The sequence below is a fragment of the Theobroma cacao genome, chromosome 3, assembly GCF_000208745.1.
Source record: "Theobroma cacao cultivar B97-61/B2 chromosome 3, Criollo_cocoa_genome_V2, whole genome shotgun sequence".
NCBI lineage: Eukaryota > Viridiplantae > Streptophyta > Magnoliopsida > Malvales > Malvaceae > Theobroma > Theobroma cacao.
This window is the reverse complement of record NC_030852.1, coordinates 13867339-13873487: the sequence shown is the minus strand read 5'-3', so window position 1 is coordinate 13873487 and position 6149 is coordinate 13867339. Positions and strand designations below refer to the sequence as shown.

Genomic DNA, 6149 nt, shown 5'->3' with positions numbered 1-6149 from the left:
AAACATATAAACTCTAGGAGAAGAAGAAAGAGAAAGAGAGAAAGGAAGAAAAAGCTTAGTTTTGGTGATTCAAGCAAGGAACGGTAAGAATTCTTGTTTTTAGCTTGAGTAGTCTTTGAAAATGAGTCAGTGACTTAGAGAAATCTCTTGTGGCAGCAAAGATTGGCTTGATTGGAGAAAAATTGATAACATATAAGCCAATAAACCCATGGGTACATGAAAGACTCAAAGTGGAAAAGGAAAACGGTAAGCTTAACACTATGTTTTTAAAGCCTATGGTTAGTTGAATATTGTGGGAATTTATGGTTGTTGAAAGGATCTACTTGCATAAGCTAGTTGAAAATTGTTAAGATTGTATGGCATGTCATTTGAAAGAAATGAAAAAGGAATATTGTGGATGGAGGATTGAGAAACAAAGTATTGAAAGTTAGATATATAACGATGCGTGTAAACTAGGAAATAATTGAGTGAAAGTGAGAATGATTGTTGATGCCATATATGTGGATTATGTGTGGAAATATAAGATGGATTTGGGCAAAAATTATTTAGAAAGGCTGAAGTAGACACGTGACATCATAATTAAGTTGCCGGTGATATAATTTAAGGAATTACGTAAGCAATGGATATAAGTAATTTTTGTAAAAATGTATTAAGATGTGAGTTAATTGAAGATGGTTTCATGATAGAAGGAAAAATATAAATTTGAGTAAGGATTAATTGATTGAAGTGCTGCTCGTATACATATGTAATTAAATATATTGAGTTCGTATTATTGCTAGGAAGTGCAAAGATAAAGTTAGAGTATTGTGGGGGTGTGTCGGAGTAAATAACGAGCGACCGGCTAGTGAAAATAGTTAGAGACACCTCCGAACAAATAGCAACTTAATATCTCGTTGTTGCCAGGTGAGTGAACTTGCATTAAAATGTTTTGGAATAAATGATTTTATGCTTGATTGAGCCACTTGAAATATTTTGTTGGTTTTTCTTTAAAAGTTGCATGGGAACAAGTCCTTGATGAAATGTTTTGATATTATGAGATATGGACATGATGAATTCATGAGTTTCTATATTATGTTGATGTGTATATTTTACATTAAATGATACTTTTATGTGATAATTATAACCCAGCCATGTTCTGTGTAGGAGTGCACATGAGCTATGCTGACCCAGCCATGTGCGGTGTAGGAGTGCACATGAGTTGTGCTGACCCAGCCATGTGCGGTGTATGAGTGCACATGAGTTATCCTGACCTGGCTATGTGCGGTGTGGTAGTGCACATAAGCTGAGACAGAGTTGGGGGCGAGGCTGGTGGTTATATATATGTTTATAGATGATATATATATATATAGAGGTTTTGGAAATTATATTGTGGTTGCATTGATTTTTGAATGTTAAAACTTGAGAAACGATTTCCACTTGACTTTCACCGCAGCAACGATAGATTTCTGTTGTGACAAGAAATTGAGTTAAATTGCATTGTCTTCAACATAAATGCATCATGATTTCTAAAACCTCCCGTATTGATGCTTGTTCCCTTCCTATGTTCACTAATTGAGTTTATACTCACGTTTTTAAAATTCATATTTTAGGTTTCCTGAGTTAAAGGTGATTGGATCCTAGGACGAGGTGCTCCTCCCTATCCATTGCTCGATAGGTTTAACGTGGCACTAAATGTTAGCAATCATGCCTAGAGTCACTCCACTGACAGTCAAGGTTTAATCATGTGTATATGAATACTTGGTGTGAAATACTAAGAATCATTTGTTAATCTATATATGATTATAGTGGTTGATGATACCATTATGAATGCATGCTTGGGTTTTATGAATTGTTTTCAAAGGAACGGTATTTGAACATTACGAATTTTGGATTCTAAAGGAATAGGGATTAATGTATAAGATCAATTTAGTAGGCTTACCTGGGCTTAGTGGGCTGAGCCCATTAGGTCCTTGCGCCGGTCATGGCCCAGGAATTGGGCTGTGACACTTTCAACAACCATAATTCCATCACAATATTCAACTAACCGTAGGCTTTAAAACATAGTGTTAAGCTTACCGTTTTCCTTTTCCACTTTGAGTCCTTCATGTACCCATGGGTTTATTGGCTTACATGTTACCAATTTTTCTCTAATCAAGCCAATCTTGGCTGCCACAAGACATTTTTCCAAGTCACTGACTCATTTTCAAAGACTACTTAAGCCAAAAACAAGAATTCTTACCGTTCTTTACTTGAATTGCCAAAACCAAGCTTTTTCTTCCTTTCTCTCTTTTTCTTTCTTCTCCTCCTAGGGTTTAGGTGTGCTGGAAATTGGGGTTAAAGGCTGTAAATTTAATGCTCAAGAAGTTTGGAGAAGAAAGGAAAAGAAAACATGGAAAGGAAAGTGAAGAAAACTTGATTTCATGGTGGATAAAGAGAAAATGGCATGGAAGCTTCAAGAATCGCGTGGAGCATGGATGAAGAAGAAGAAAAATCTGCTGGGGGAAAGGATAAGGTTAGTCTTGGCCTAAAAAAATCAGAGTCAAAGCATCCTTTGGAAGCTTTGACCAAACTTCTTATAAAATTATCGTTTTGCCCTTTTTTGTTTCCTTCCATTTTAATTTAGTCCTCCCAACACTCATTTAACTCCACTTTCCTTCTATTACCTTCTCCTACACATGCACAAACAAAGTATGAAGTTTGTACTCTAACGCTGTGTCCCCATAATATTTAAAATATTTATTTGCCCGTGCTATTTTTACTTAATAAAGACATGCGGCCCTATTAACGTCATTTTTCTCCAAAAATCCTCTCATTCTTCTTCTCCCCCACTTAGATTGACCATATCCTCCTTCTTCATGGAAAATTTTGACACTGCATAAAATATTAATTTTTTAATATTATTTTATTCCAAAAATTTCCTCTTGTCTCCTCTTGTTACCTTGGTTCCCAAAATACCTTATTATGCCTCAATTGACTTCCGAATCACTTTTTATCTTGCAAATTCTTCTCCGATAAAAATATCATTATTTTATTATTATTTCCTTATGTGCGAAATATTTTATCCCAAACTATTCCTTTCATCTTTCATTATTTCTAAACATTATAATTAACCTCAATTAGCATCCAATAAGCTTTATTAGTCACCATATCAAAGTACGGGGTATTACACTCTCTCTCACTTAAATAGAATTCGTCCTTGAATTCTCTTTAACATCGGGTTGTTAACCTCACTCAATGATCATTTTCCATTTCCTTTTTCATAGGGAATTTTGATTTACATGCCTCACTATCTTCAATTTGACTAGAACACTTTACGAGGTCAGGGTACGTAACTGTGAGACCTTGACCTTTATAGACTCGTAAAGGGAAGTATACGCGATATCCCTAATCAGGGGTAATTTCGTCATTTCCTTAGTAAGCCCATAAAAGTAAGATTTTCAAACAATGTTATGGTCTAAGTAGGCCTAAGGCATAAATGGATGGTGAAATTAGGGGTAAAATGGAAAGAAAACCAAAATTTTGACGGTTTTTATGGTAGGGGCAAAATGGTCATTTTTCACCTCGAGTTAAAATTTTAAGTTTTCATGAACCCGAGTATGTCTAGACAATTATGGACCTTGTCCCGGTGTCAAAGGAGTAAAAAGATTGCACAAAGGGTTGCATGAGAACAAGCTAACTAGTCAAGGGCATTTTCGTAATTTTAAGGGAATGGATAAGTTTGGCCTATAAATATCCTTCTTCCAGCAGCTTCTTCTCTTATTTTCTAGTAGCTTGTCTTCTTCTTCCTTCTTCCCTCTCACGTTTCTTTCAAACCTCCATGGAAGCTTGATATGGAACTTGCATAATTTTCTCTCTAGCTTTAATTTTCATACCCTTATGCCCTTTTGACTAGAACCCTTGTATTCTTTCACTCTCTCACTTCAAAACCCTTGGTAAAGCTTATTTCCATACTTTCTCTCACTAGTTAGGCATTCTAGAGAGAGAAAGAGAGAATTACCCCACTTATTTGAAAGCTATTGGAAGAAAATTCGACTACAAGGAGCCTTAGGGTAAGTGATGAACTAATCTTGATTTTTAGCTGTGAATAATGGCTAATAATTGGGATTATGAGCTGTTTTATTGTTGAGAATGTTCATTACTTTTTAGTGATTAAAATAATGAACATAGATAACCATTTAATATGGCAATTGAAAGCTAGCTAAGAGATAGCTTTTAGAGTTCATAGTGTGTGAATTGACCTATTGCTTACGCTAATGTGATCCTAGGTTCTAATAAAGTCCCATCCTTTCAATTGGATCATTAGGGGAATTAGAGTCAGCTAAAGGCTCAACAATAAATCGGTGAGTGGACTGCCTATCAAAACTATTTTGGGAATGTGACTGTTTTGTACAAAGTGTTTGAATGATTTTATTCAACTTTTCTTAAAAAAAAGTGCCTTGGGAACAAGCTCTTGAGAAATGGTTTATGTTGTGACATGTGACTATTATTGATTCATGCACTACCACATTGTGTTGATATATATGCATGAATATATTGTTGTGTAATGACATTGACTCGGCTATGTGCGAGTAGGGAGTGCGCATAAGCCGAGGATGACCCGATTATGTGTGAGTAGGGAGTGCGCATAACCCGGTGATGACCTAGCCATGTGCGAGTAGGGAGTGCGCATGAGCTGGTGATGATGATGATGGGATGGTGTGCATGATGATGATGGGTATACGTATACATATATACATATGTAAATATGTGTGATATAGGAAATTAATGAGTAATGGTATATGGTTGTAATGCATGTGAAACTTGACATGTTAAATTGTGGAAAATTGTTATGCGTTTCATGTTGTTTTGGACATTTTAGCAGGGTGGTTTTTCTTTGGGAGAAAGGGAAATTTTTCATTGGTGCCCTATATCTCACTGCAGCGAGACTCATTCTCGCTGCAGTGAGAAACTCTTGGGTTTGAGAACCTTCACCAGAACTGGTTCTCGCTGCAGCGAGATAGTCACTGTAGCTTCTTGCTGCAGCGAAAAGGAATCTCGCTACAGTGAGAAACTCTTTGTTTCATCAGCTGAATTTCGCTACAGCGAGAAACCTTCTGTTTCTGGGTTACAATTTCGCTGCAGCGAGATTCAATCTCGCTGTAGCAAAAAATTTCTATTTTGGTCTCCTATCTTGTCCAATTACTGCCCTATCTTTCACTTCTTTGCTACCATATCGGAGCATGGACTTCCAACATTAAGGATTAAATGAGTTAAGTTTAAAATGAGGAGGTTTAGTGAGAAACCCTCGGCCAGTTGGGCAACCCTCGTTCGGCTAATAACCAAATCCCAACGTCACTGCAGTGGAAAGGCATTCTTGCTGTAGCTGTAGCGAGAATGCCTTTTCAATGCAGCGAAGATTTGTTGTCGTATTTGACTTGCTAACGTATCATTGAAGCTTTCATTCTTCAAATGGTTCATTATGTATGGGTTCATGATTTTCAAATGATAAATCATTTAAGGGCTTGATGAGGGGTTTTTAATATGAATGGAACTAAATTTCATTGTTTTGAAACAAGTGCATCATGATTTTAAATTCTCCCTTGTTGTTGCTTGTTCCCTTCCTTGTTCACTCACTGGGTTTATACTTACTGTTTTCAACTTCATGTTTTTAGATCACGAGGCAGTCGGTAACTAGGACGAGGTGTCCTTGTAAACTTGTATCCATCTTTTGGTAGGAGTCTCAGCATTCAATAGTTGTACATTCGTCCGAGTCCCTCCACTGGAAGTCGAGTATTATTTTGTTGTGTATAGACAAACCTAATGTAAATTGTTAAGATACATGTTGTAGACAAATGTATATACACTTGTTTAGTATCCCAGTATGAGATGGCAATGTTTAATAATATTTTGATTCTAAGTTTTGAAATGTGACTTAGCAGTTTATGATGGAATGATGAACACGTCAGATTAATAGGCTTGCTTGGGCTTAGTGGACTACGTCCATTGGGCCCATGCACAGGTCATGGCCCAGAATTTGGATCGTGACAGTAACTTATATCTATTATCATCCTTGAGTCAAAACCATGGTACCCTCCTTAAATCCCAAGTATGCCTTTAATTCCGTCACTAACCTTAAACATATCTTTATTTCGAATCTTGTCAAACCTTCAGTCATTCATTCACCTCGTTTA

The 6149-nt window shown here is 36.4% G+C and overlaps 1 long non-coding RNA gene across 1 annotated transcript; it reads left to right on the top strand.

Annotated features, from left to right (window-relative positions):
• On the top strand, positions 208 to 1844 carry LOC108661256. The gene is made up of 3 exons (XR_001927006.1): positions 208 to 246; positions 780 to 903; positions 1590 to 1844. It is a non-coding gene; the product is annotated as an uncharacterized LOC108661256 (long non-coding RNA).